Source organism: Erpetoichthys calabaricus, chromosome 4 (assembly GCF_900747795.2).
Source record: "Erpetoichthys calabaricus chromosome 4, fErpCal1.3, whole genome shotgun sequence".
NCBI lineage: Eukaryota > Metazoa > Chordata > Cladistia > Polypteriformes > Polypteridae > Erpetoichthys > Erpetoichthys calabaricus.
Window position 1 is genome coordinate 143993191 of NC_041397.2, and position 14285 is coordinate 144007475.

A 14285-nucleotide genomic window follows, 5' to 3' on the forward strand; every position below is an offset into this window, starting at 1 on the left:
AGACTAGGGCGGCATAATATGCCCAAAGCAGAAGGCAGTTCATAACATTCATATTTACTTTCCTCTCAGTCCACTGTGATTGTGCATAGGCCAAGAGTAGACAGCCAAGTATTTTGAAGAGAACAACAAAAATGATTAGTACCTGACATTAAACTAGCATTCTATAAATTAATATGGAAATGATTTCATGAGAGCAAAAGTTTCATAATACCTCCTGTAAACCTGTAATAGTTAAACTTCAATTAAAGTTTAGGGGATGAGTACCCCTGTAAGTAACCAAGAGAGCATCTCATTCCAATCTAGGACAACAACTTTTTTCAATTAAGCCTACCATCATGACCCGAAATGCCTCATCCTCCTTTATGTATTGCCACTGTAATGGCAATACATGATAATGTATTGATAATGATAATGAGCAGCCATCACTGTTTTAGTAACATGCTAAATGCAGTGTTTGCAGCATCTTCTGTATTGCCAGTCATTTTGAGAGATGGAAGTTGTACTTTAGTTAGATGTGTGTTGCAGCATGAAGCATCCCAGCAGAACAAAATTAGATAGGTTTGCAGTCCTGAGTGCAGTCACTAATGAACACCAGCATAGCTGTGGCATTCATCTGTGATACATTTTGGCATTAAGAGGCATGAAAAATTCCACATTAACAAAAAAGCACATGGAGACAGTGGGCGACTTTTCATATTAGGCCACTATTAATGGTTTCAAGGGTTTAGGGGCAGTGACCTCCTCCTGAAAACTAGTTCTAAAACTAGTAAAGACAGGGAAGCCTTTGTGTTGTTCACATGATGGATGCTCCATGACGTAGACATCAAAGAGGTTATAGCAATATTTAAACAATCATTTTTTTTCCATTTGTCAAAAATTCATCAATCATTTCACCAGCAATCTGCACTTTTTTGATCCTCCTGCATAAAAGAAAAATGCAAAAAAACACAAAATATTCCTGTAGCCCAGGAGGGATCATCTGTGTTTGAATGCATGACGTTAGACTTCACACTAAGAAGCCATCATATAGTTCTAATCATTACCATAGTAGAGTAAACTGGAGGTGCAAGAACAAATTATTGGAGGACCAGGATCTGACCAACCCCTTTGAATGAAAACAGGTCAGGAGAAGAAGTGATTGATGGTAACCAAAGAAGGCAGCACAGTATAACAGTATGGATGAACTTGGGGTCTGCATAGAGTCTGCTGCAGGAGATAAAAAAAAGACACAGAATTTGATAGAGATTCAGTGTGCTCAGAGATGGAAAGATTCAGACACATTCTGGCTTCTAAAGGAGTCTCTCTACCATGGAATGGAAAGGTTTATGGGAGCAATGTGTGGAGTAGTATACACTATGCGACTAAGACATAGCTGTTGAAAGCAGTACATGAAACAAAGCTGGAAAAGAACAAATATGAGAATGATCAGATGAAGTGTCATGGAATGAGAGGAAAGTGAATGTTGAGTTGAGAGTTGAGATTTGGTATTGGCCCAATAGTTGCTGTGCTTAAGAGAAACAGACTAAAGTGGAGTAAAGGGCAGAGGATGATCCGATGAACAGGTACACTCAGACTGAATTGGAGAAGATGATACCCAAAGGCGTTATATAAATAAAATGTATTACGATTAGTATTAAAGGAAGCCAAAAGAGGTGAAGAGGGATCATATGAAAGTATGGGCCTTACCACAAAAGGATACCCAGGGCTACAGAGAATAGGGACAACTGGCTAATCTGAGTAAACCCAGAAAAGGACAGATAAACTACTGATGATTTGACGACACTGATGATCATGACTATCAAGTTTTATAGTAATGCCTTTGTGAACACAAAAAATGAAAAGTTTAAAAGGACTTCTAGACCTCATTTGTGACACCATACTAATAATACATTTTTCTTTACACAATGTTTTTCTCATACTCAAAGCACTCAATGCAATAGTTTAAATTTATTTCTTAAAATTGGAGCACAATAAGTTTAAGTGACTTGATTGATTCTCATTGCATAAATTGACAGTGTTGGAATAAGGCAAGGTGAAATATTAAAAGAACCTTTCACACTAAAACCTGGGTGATGCCAGTATGTAAAGGAATATTCACACACAGTGAGGTAAACTCAAGCTCGTGTCAGCCTGGCATTGTCTTGTAACTCCTTCACTGCCCTGTTTATTAGACACTGTTACTTCAGTTTAACCATTGAAGCTCACATGCAGAGATAATTACATTAAGCTGATTTCTTTGTAAACTCAGCAGTTTTAAACGGCACCATTTTTCTTAATCTCATTTGTATTTGGACTCTTGCTTCCGGTACCTGATCTAGGGCAGGACCTTTAAAAGAAAGAGCTTATGCCAAGGTCCTCTGGTTTGGATGGATTTATGCAAATCTGCTTATTTTACATAAACAAATCTCACCAGAACCTGGCTAAGGCACAATAGTAGGGAGACCCCTTGCCCTCACCAGAGATAAGATCCTGTTTGGAATTTACTGAAATAAAAGCAGAAAGGGGCAGAAATGGGGGCCGCAAGATTAATTTTATGGTCCCCACCAAGAAAAAAAAAACAACAAAATGGCTAATGGAGACGGAATCCAGATTGAAAACAGAATAAAGGAAGCCTGGACATCGATACAAAGCAATAGGGGCGCAGCTCCAAGGTATTCATTCATTAGGAGGATTAAGGGATGTGTTGGAGGCCCCCGGCCCCTCAGGCAATTTCATTAGTGGATCCGGCCTTTGAGAAAAAAGTAGTGCGGTGCTGTGTCTAAGGAAGTTGCTCTTTTCACACAAGAGACAGCTTTGGTTGTTTAAAGAGGGTCTGTGCAGAATGAATGAGAGTATGTGCAAGCATGCAACTTTTCTCACACACTTGGTGTCATTACTCATGTATTAGAGGCATGGAATAAATTAAAACCAAATCGTGCCTGTACCCGCTCTCACAATGGAATTCAGTCTATCTATCTATCTATCTATCTATCTATCTATCTATCTATCTATCTATCTATCTATCTATCTATCTATCTATCTATCTATCTATCTATCTATCTATCTATCTATCTATCTATCTATCTAAGATGGTTGATTCCCATTAATTTAAACTTCTGTATTAACCACTGCCTATGTTTGCTGGATATGGAGTTCTAATTGGTTACAATCAAGTTTTGCTGTTCTCTCATTATTGATTTTAACAGAAAACAACCTGAAGAAGCATGAAAGGCAACTCAGTAAAGCAAATGCCACTGCTGAATTGAAGTTCTGAAAATGCAATTTGTTGAGCTAAAATTATAAATAAAGAATATCCAACATGTTGATTGCTTTAAAAGTGAATGTCATTTTTAGTAATCACATGATTACAAGCAAATAATTATTTTATGAGTTGCTTGTCTATACTTAACTTTCTAGGGTACCTTAGAAATTATCACCTAATGTATTTTTAATATGCAGATGTGGACAAATTTGTGAGTACCCTTATAGCTCATTCAAAAAGTCCAGTATGCCTCCTGAAAAGTGATTAAATGAAAAGCAGTTGTGACATGTGTACCTGCATGCCTTTGATATGTCTTTGAGTAAAGCTAAGCAATTGTAAAAAGAGATAAAGTACAGTGGTGCCTTGGTTTGTGAGCATAATTTGTTCTAGAAATGTGCTTGTAATCCAAAGCACTCGTATATCAAAGCGAATTTCCCTATAAGAAATAATGGAAACTAAGATGATTCGTTCCAGAACCCAAAAATATTCATATAAAAATGATTAATACAAAATATAAAGTAAAAATACATTAAAAAAAATTAACTTGCACTTTACCTTTGAAAAGAATTGTGGCTGGTGTGAAGGAGATGAAAGAGAGGAGAGGAGGAGGAGGGTTATTGTGTAGGACAACATTCACTATCACTAACAGAATCACTGCTATCTGTTGGCTCACTGGAATCTTTTTCTTTTTTGTGACTTTAACATGGAACCTATGCAATGACTGTTGCTTTTGCCTTCTTTTGAAGATTTCATGGAAATGTGACATTGCATTGTTCTTAAACAGCTTCACCACTCGCACCGCTATAGACTAAGTCGGGTGGTGCTTTTCTACAAATTTTTTTTTGTTGCAGTACAGTTACTAAAAAACAGTCACTACATTTGGACACAAAATAAAAAAATGCTTTACGTATACACACGTGGTCAAAATGCTATAGTAAACAGTATACGCTAGTACAAATGTTGACTATACAAGTGAGGCAAGCTGACTGAGGCTGAGCATGGGAGACGATTACCCACAATCCCACAGTGAGAGAGGGAGAAGAACCGTCGGCTCAGTTGTGATCACGTGACACTCAGCAGACAAAGCGTATACGTACTACTCGTATTGCAAGATCTCGTTCGTTTATCAAGTTAAAATTTATTACAAATTTTTCCTCATCTTGCAAAACGCTTGCAGACCAAGTTACTTGCAATCCAAGGTTTTACTGTATTACTTATTCGACAAAGATATTCTAACATGGCCTGGATACATATGTTGCTTCCCATAGAAAATTGCAGACATAATACATAATTGGATCAGAGAGTTTTTTTCAAACTAGCCGTTTTCTTTAATTAGTATCACACATGTCTCCAATTGTGCAATTAGCCATTCAGCCTATTTAAAATTAGAAAAGCAGTCACTCTACTGTTTAGTATTATTATGTGTCCCACATTGATCATGAACCAGAAAAAGCAAAGGAGAGAGTTATCTGTGGAGATCAGAAACAAAATCATAGACAAGCATGTTAAAGGCAAAGGCTATAAGCCTTTCTCTAAGCAGCTTGATGTTCCTGTGAGAACAGCTGCAAACATTATTAAAAAGTGTTAGGCCAATGGGACTGTAGACATCCTCCCTAAAAAGGAAAAGTGATCCCAGGATGGGCAAAAGGATAGTGAGAATGGTAGACAAAAGGCCAAAGACAACTTCCAAAGAGATACAAGATGAAGTCCAAAGTCAGAGTCCATCAGTGTTTGATCACACCATCCGTCACTTTTTGATTGACAGTCGGCTCAATGGAAGAAGACCCAGGAAGACTACACTGTTGAAAGAAAAATATAAAAAAGCCAGGCTTGAGTTTGTTAAAATACATATTGATAAGCCACAATGCTTCTGGGAGAATGTCCTTTGGACAGATGAGACAAAAAACTGATGTTTTTTGACAAGTCCCAGCTGCTATATGTCCACAGGCAAAGAAAATGAAGCTTTCAAAGAAAAGAACACCATACATATTATGAAATATGGAGGAGGCTTGGTTATGCTTTAGGGACAGCTTTGCTGCATTTGGCACAGGATGCCTTGAGTCTGTGCAGGGAGCAATGACATCTCAAGACTATCGAGACATTCTGGAGCGAATCATACTGCCCAGAGTCAGAAAGATCGGTCTCAGTCGCAGGTGGTGGATCCTAAAAACAAGGTAACAGCCCAAAACACATAGCTAAAACCACCCAAAAACAAAATATTGGATTTTATTGAAGTGGCCTTCTATGTGTCCTGATTTGAATCCTATCAAACATTTATGGAAAGAACTTAAACATGCAGAGTGGAGAAGGCCCTTTCTAACCTCATGCAGCTGGAGCAGTTTGCTCAGGAAGAATGGGCCAAACTACCTGTTGACAAGTGCAGAAGTCTTACTGAGAGATACAGGAATTGATTGTTTGCAGTGATTGCCTCTAAAAGTTGTGCAACGAAATATGAGGTTTTATAGTCCCCTCATTTTTGTCTATGTCATGTTTATTTGTATTATTTGAAGTATCAAATGGAAACAAAACACTAAAGCAAAGTCTGATTTTCGTTAAATACGGAAAAAACAATGATGGGTGCCAATTACTTCTCTCAGTTACAAGTTATTTCAGAGACAATTGTGGGCTCTTCTTTTTATGTAGAGGGGTACCCACAAATTTGTCAACATCTATATCTGTATAGAATTTTTACTCTTCTGGACTAGACATGTAACGTGACTGTCACATGGCAAGCAAAAGATGGCAAGTGAACTGATGAATTTGCATAATAAAATCCAGCATTTCAGCCACTACAGAACACCTACTCAGACAAAATAACATACATTACAAACAACTTTCCTACTGCTTTCACTAGCGTAAGGCACTTTATAAGCTCAGGTCGTATTTGATTACATTGTTCTTACTTTTTACATGCACAGTAAATACCTTTAGACAGGTTTAGCTAGATGTGAGGATTAAACCAGTTAACAGTCCAGTCACTTCAATGAATGTACGAAATTAACATTTCACATTTCTGATTCTGGACTCATGCCCTTAGTTTGTGTTAATAAAAGCTTTAAGGTGGCTTATTTAATTTCATTATCAACAGCTGAAGAGTTTTCCTGGGCATTTGTGCTTAGAACAATAACCCCACAGGATGCCTGAATCTGTTTAATTCCTTCTGTACAGTTTTTGGTAACCTGAGAAAGAAAGGTGATTATCTGAAATTATTTGCTGTCAAAACACCCAAGGTCTCATTCGTGGAATTAAAAAGCCAATTTATTTGATTATCCAATTCATAGATTATCAAAAGTGACAACAGCTTGGACATGTAGATTCTATCATTAGAAATGAATTTATTGTGAAAACAAAAGAAATTTTAATTAAACTTCTATGCAACTTTGGGCTTGTATACAAAGGTGAAAAGAAAAGCATACAGAGGTTTCTTTCATTACATTCAAATATTGAGACACCTGTTAATGTGCTTTAGTCTCCAGTCAGTGGACTGTATGCAAATAAGATATTGTTGGGTAACAAATCAGGCTCGGCATTTACAGTGCTGATGGAAGACACCTGCATAGTCAGAGCCCTGAAATACAAAATGAAAAAAAGACCATTTCTATAATGTCCAAATCCTTTTTAAAACTTCTTGCATCAATCATTAATTCTGAGAATTATGATTATATATGGTGGAGGGTTTCCAAAGGCTGTCCTTTATAAACTCAGAAGCTGCTGGTACATTTCTAGATATCACTCTGGTAATACAATTTACATTAACATTTCTTTAATGTGATAAATTTATATAGAGGCCTTAGTTAAGAGACCAATGAAAACATTACTATTTAAATAGAAAGGAGCAGTAATAAAGTTAAGAGGACACAATCTTACTATTTTTAAGTGAATTGCCTAGTCAAAGTTATTCTATTATGTTAATAAAACTCATACCATACAATGAAGGAGAATTTCAAATAAATATTGTTTGGATTACTTTATATATATTGTGAGAAGAACGAATCTCTAGACATTATAAAGCTTTGGGGCAGCCACCCATATATAATATCCCAGTTGCAAAAGTTTGAAATTATAGAACAGAGATGTTCACAAGACTGAGTCCAAAACAGAACTGAATACTTGGAGGTAAGATGGCGGTTTTAAGGGCTGGGGAAGGAAATGATGTTATCTATGCCGGAACCGGAAGAGACGTCATCAGAGGTGCCGGAAATGATGTCATCAGCCCTTTTCATTTCCTCCATAGGAACCAGTGCACGTCTGTAAGTCTCGTTCATATTCTTCCTTTTAGAAAATATTAGCCCGGTTTCATATTTAGGAAGCGGAGCCTGCACCAAGTTACTCCTGACCCCCAGACAAGCTCCCCACCCGGAAACTCGGTCCCAGTACTTTCTCACCTGGTTATTTCTTTGGTCCTGTCCCAGTTTCTTCAGGGAACCAAAATCCTGCCAGCTACGCCCCTGTGAGAAGAATGAATCTCCAGACATTATAAAGGTTTGTGGCAGCCACCCGTGTATTATATCCCGGCTGAAAAAGTTTGAAATTATTGAACAGAGATATTCACAAGACTGAGTCCAAAACAGAACTGAATACTTGGAGGTAAAATGTAAGTTTTAAGGGCTGGGGAAGGAAATTATGTCATCTATGCCAGAACCGGAAGTGACATCATCAGAGGTGCCAGAGCCTGGCGAGATTTCTTGGAAATTGTCTGCAAGAAACTCAGAGAGACAGCCAGCACACCCCTGGTCTGGTGTAGTATTACATTTACTCAGGCCCTTTAGCTGTATCCTACTCGCACGTGTGTGACAATATATATATATATATATATATATTGTCACACACGTGTGTTTAGGAGACAGCTAAAGGGCTTAAATACAGGTAGTTCCATGCCAGACCGGGAGGGGGGCGGAGTGCACTAATTTTCCCTCTCGATCTTTTGCAGACCATTCTAGGGAAATCCCACCCGGCTCTGGGGCAGCCACTGACGTCACTTCTGGTTCCAGTCGGGATGACATCACTTCCGCTACTGGCCTTTAAAGCTGCCATCTTGCTACCTGGAGATCAGTTCTGTTTTGGACTCGGTTGAATGAACATGTCTCTGTTTATCGATACTTTTTGCAGTCGTAATTGATTAAATGGGTGGCTGCCCCAAACCTTCTCGATGTCTTTTGGTCGTTTTTCTGACAGTGGCGTAGTCGGCAGGATGGAGGAATCCCTGAAGAGAATGGGACCGGACCTGACTCATGTCCAGGTGGGAGAGTACCTGGGCCGAGCTTTCGGGTGGGGAGTGCGTCTCGGGTTTCGGAAAGAACCGGTGCAGACTCCGCTCCCTTTGTCTAGCTCTGGGTCACCTAAATTGAATAGGGAAAGTATCATTGGGACACACAGACGTGGGCTGGTCTCTATGGGGGATACGATGGGGACTTATTATCCTCTCTCGGAGGAGAGAGCTGTCTGTCCCACCGGGGCTAAGGTCCCAGAGAAAGGTGGACGTTCCCCAGACCAGCAGGTGAAGAAAATAAAAAACTGGAGGTTTAACCCTGAACGGCCTACCCAAGAACAGCTCGACGTTCTCTGGGAAGAGGTGGCAGGCTGGTTAAGGCCCACTGAATGTACCACCTTTCAGGTAGTGAAAAAAGTGTCCTGTTTTTTATTCATAAATAGCCTGCCAGAGCATTTCACCCAGCCGTAAACGAGCTCATTGAGCTCATAGAAACATCAAGGGCAGCCTCACAATTTGAGAGGGCTGAACAGTCCTTAAGTAGAAGCCGTAGAGATTATGTCCCTCTTACACTGCCCTCTTGACATAAACCGGAGTTTGCATCGGAGTCCCCGATTCCGCGGTCGCGGTCCTCGCTTGGAGGCGAGGCGGAATGTAAGTGGAGAGAGAGGGATGGGTTGTGTGCACTTTCAAACCCCCTGGCTTTGGCTCATAAAGGTGAGGTCATAGTAAATGGCTACAAGGTAGAAGCCTTATTTGACTCCGGCAGCAACATTTCTATTGTTGATTGCCGATATGTACTACCGCGACAGTGGTTAAAAACAAAGACCAGAATTACCTGTGTACACGGAGATGTCCGCGCCTATGACTCCGCTCGGTGTTTCATCTGCCACGGAGTAATACTCCAAAAACTCGTGGTAGCTGTACTTCCAAATCCACCATGTGCGGTGATTCTCAGGCGGGACTGGTCTGACATTAAAAGCGGTGCAGTACTGATCTCGCCTTATTCGAAATTAGGCCTAGTAACTGATGGGAATACACCGTCTCAGGTTGTCTCCACACCGTGTACGCAGCCGGTGGAGAGAGATATGGGAAACCCCGAGGAGGATGGAGAGCTTCCCGGCCTGTCGCGGACTAATACGTCATCAGTCCGCACCTCACCAGAGCGGGACGACTCTCTGCCCCTTGAGGTCAGCCCGGACCCTCTCTCATATCTGAGCTTTCAATTCCGACAAACACCGGCATCATTTAGAAGGGAGAAGTGGAATAATGATTCCCTTAAGTTTGCGAAGAATGTAGTAGTCCTCGCCAACAGCCAACGCACCAATCAGCCCATACCACAAGGACCTCACTTTGTGTTAGAGAATGACTTATTATATCGGGTCAGTGAACACAAGGGGGTAGTGCGGAAGTTGCTGCTAATTCCGCAAACTTTCCGGCGGCAAGTTTGTGAGTTAGTGCATGCCCATCTCCTAGGAGGCCACTTGGGCACCGAAAAAACTTTAGAGCGCATTAAGCTCCGTTTTTATTGGCCGGGAATTAACGAGGAGGTTCGCCGCTTCTATGTTTCGTGCCCGGAATGTCAGCTGTGGCAAATTCCTCGGATGGACCGTGCTCCTCTTGCTCCCCTCCCCTTAATTGATGTTGCCTTTGAAAGGATAGGGGTCGACATAGTGGGACCCCTGGAACCCTCGGCCCGAGGACATAAATATATATTAGTCCTCGTGGATTATGCGACCCGATATCCAGAAGCTGTTCCATTGTGCTCAGCTAATTCTAAAGCAATCGCATGGGCACTAATGGAGGTCTTTGCGCGAGTTGGAATCCCTAAAGAAGTCCTTACGGACCAAGGGACGCCGTTTACCTCGGAGACGTTCAAGGAAACAGCCAAGTTACTCAAAATAAAGCACTTGAGAACCGTGGTGTATCATCCTCAAACCGATGGTTTAATAGAGAGATTTAATCAGACTCTCAAAGAGATGCTTCGCAAGGTGGTCAGCGGGGATGGGAGGAATTGGGATCAACTCCTCCCCCTCGTACTCTTTGCCTACTGGGAAGTCCCGCAAGCCTCAACGGGGTTCTCACCCTTTGAATTATTATATGGGCGACAACCCCGGGGCATATTGGACATTCTAAAGGAAGGTTGGGAAGGAGAGGCCCTTCCCACAACTAATATTTTGGAATATATCGCGCAGTTACGCGACAGATTTGAGAAAATTCGACCCATATTAAAAAGTCACATGCAAGAGGCGCAATCAGCACAGGCCCACTATTATGACCGTGGCACAAAACTCTGGGAGTTCCAGCTGGGGCATCGAGTCATGGTATTGGTTCCCACCTCCCACTCTAAACTACTTGCCCACTGGCAAGGGCCATACGAAGTTAAAGAGCGAAAGGGGCTCGTCGACTATTTGGTGAAACAACCCAATCGTCGACCGAGAGAGCGGATATATCACGTAAACCTGCTGAAACCGTGGAAGGAAAGGGACCCTGATCCCACCTCCGGCCAGCCCCGCTCCCTCTTTGCTCAAAGTAACACCCTTAACTTCGGGTCTAATTTAAATAACCGACAGAGGCGGGAGCTAGAGACAGTTATCTCATCCGTCCCGGAGGTGGTTGACGAAATCCCCGGAAGGACTTCTCTGGTTGCCCATTACATTGTGACTGAACCCGGGGTCAGAGTCCGAGAACGCCCGTACCGTCTTCCCAAGGCAAAGAAAGCGGAAGTGGAACTGGAAATCAAGCGCATGCTGGACCTAGGAGTCATAGAGGAGAGTCATAGTCCATGGTCCAGCCCAATTGTCTTGGTTCCTAAGCCCGACTGAAGTTGGAGGTTTTGCAATGACTTCCGTGGACTTAATCAGGTCTCACTATTTGATGCTTATCCCATGCCTTGAGTGGACGACCTCCTTGAGAGGCTTGGACAGGCAGAATACTTGACCACACTTGACATGACCAAAGGGTACTGGCAGGTTCCTTTAACGGACTCCGCAAAGGGTAAAACCGCGTTTAGCACCCCTAGTGGGCACTGGCAGTATCGTGTCCTTCCATTCGGGTTACATTGGGCTCCTGCAACTTTCCAGCGTCTGGTGGACAAAGTGCTCCGCCCCCATAACACGTATAGTGCTGCCTACCTGGATGACGTTGTCATCTATTCCAGCACCTGGAAGGAACACCTACAGCACGTTGGAGCTGTGTTACAGACGCTGGGGGAAGCCAGTCTTCGCATCAACCCAAAGAAATGTTTCTTTGGATTGGAGGAAGCCAAGTATTTGGGCTACCTGGTGGGTCGTGGTATGGTGCTGCCGCAGTGCTCAAAAATAGAAGCCATTTTGACATGGCCCCGTCCGCGAACCAAGCGGCAAGTCCAGGCATTTCTCGGATTAGCGGGGTATTACCGCCGGTTTGTACCACGTTTTTCAGAGAGAGCCGTGCCCTTGACTAATTTAACAAAGAAGAGGGCTCCTAACACTGTGGTATGGACTGATATGACTGAGGCAGCCTTCAGTGGCTTAAAAAGGGCCCTGACGTCGGCACCCGTTTTAAAGGCGCCTGATTTTTCACGGCCTTTTATCCTCCAGACGGACGCTTCGGAAACAGGCCAAGGAGCAGTGCTGAGCCAAAGTGTCAATGGTGCTGAACACCCCATCATGTTTCTGAGCCGGAAACTGTTGGATCGGGAGACCAGATATGCGGCAGTGGAGAGGGAGGCTCTTGCGATTAAGTGGGCGATCACACAGTTGAGATACTACCTCTTGGGTCGGGAGTTTACTCTAGTCACGGACCATGCCCCTTTACAGTGGATGGCCCTGCACAAGGAGTCTAACCCACGAGTCACGAGGTGGTTCCTCGATCTGCAACATTATAAGTTTTCGCTCATTCATCGGAAGGGTTCTCTACACACCAATGCCAATGCTCTCTCCCGCGTTCACGACCTCTCGGTGCAGGACGCCGACCCGACGGGTCTGGGCTAAGGGGGGGGCCCTGTCACACACATGTGTTTAGGAGACAGCTAAAGGGCTTAAATACAGGTAGTTCCATGCCAGACCAGGGGGGGCGGAGTGCACTAATTTTCCCTCTCGATCTTTTGCAGACCATTCTAGGGAAATTCCACCCGGCTCTGGGGCAGCCACTGACGTCACTTCTGGTTCCAGTCGTGATGACATCACTTCCGCTACTGGCTTTTAAAGCTGCCATCTTGCTACCTGGAGATCAGTTCTGTTTTGGACTCGGTTGAATAAACATGTCTCTGTTTATCGATACTTTTTGCAGCCGTAATCGATTAAATGGATGGCTGCCCCAAACCTTCTCGATGTCTTTTGGTCGTTTTTCTGACAATATATATATATATTATAAAAATAATCTTGGCACGGAGACCAGGAGGACGAGACGTGATTTTCTCAGAAGACAATTTGACGCCCTGTGAGAGACACTTTTAGGTCCCGCGATAGACACTTTAACATCATGTGAGAAAAGGCAGTGAGACAGAAGGACAGCTGCTGTACAGGCTTTTAAATGATCAACGCGCAGTATGATAAGCAGAACACGAACCCCGGCAGCAGAAGCACAAAGCTAGCAGCTGATCCATCTGCATCTCCTTAGCATGCGTTCAGCTCCCACCCCTTCACAATGCGAGCAGGAGAGATGCGAAGTGGCAGGAGCATAGCGCGCCCCCCAGGGAGTTGGATGGTTGAGCAAAGCGATCGAGACCTGATCATCTTAGACAGACTCTTTGATGACACGTGAGACTAGACATTACAACCTTAGGAAGCAAAATCTGTGAGACGGTGACTTTTGCACATCATGCCCTACTTAAAAACAATTTTAAACAAGTTTACGGACATCTAACCTAGCAGTTGTTGGAATACTTTTGGCAGACACACTTCATGTGCTCCCAGCTCTTAAAACAATGACAAGCAGAACACGCAGCTCGCCAGCAGCAGCTGCAGCAAGCCAGCAGATGATCCAAGCATGTCCTGTGTTCAGCTATATATATATATATATATATATATATATATATAAGGATGATGTTTTTTTTCAGGGATATCACTACAATGTATATATTTATGCAATTTATTAGCTCTTGGGAAATATATTAGTGGTTTTATTTACCCGTAAATGTCACTTGTTGGTGCAGAGGTCTTCTTTGTTAAAATTAAAGCTACTTATCTCCAATATTGCATAGATGGAAGGGCATTTAATAAAATCTTTGTGAAAGATAGTTTCTCTTTCTGTTAATAACTTTCTTTTTTTTTTTTTTTTTTTTTATATTTTTATTTTATTAATTTTCATTGTAATCATTCCATACAAACAGATCCATTTATAACCCAACAAATTTGAAAACAAATCAAACCCCATCCCTGAGAAGGAGAGCTTAGCTAAAGGAAAATTTCTTTAAGCTTTTTAATAAGGCAACATTAGACAAAAGAAGGGGAGAAGTAAATATCTATATAAATAAGAGATGGAGAAGGGAGTTAAATACAATAATAGTTAATTCTCTTATTCTAAAATAATATTGATTAAATCCTGCCAAGTTTTGAAAAAATTTTGTACAGATCCTCTAACTGAAAATTTGATTTTTTCCAATTTCAAATAATATAAAACATCAGTTTCCCACTGACTTATAAGAGGAGAATTAGGATTCTTCCAATTTAACAAAATAAGTCTGCGTGCCAAGAGTGTAGTGAATGCAATCACCGTTTGTTTGTCCTTCTCCAATTCAAGTCCATCTGGAAGGACACCAAACACAGCTGTTAGTGGGTTAGGAGGGATTGTGATACTAAGGCTGTCTGAGAGGCACTTAAAAATTTTTGTCCAAAATGATGTTAGTTTGGT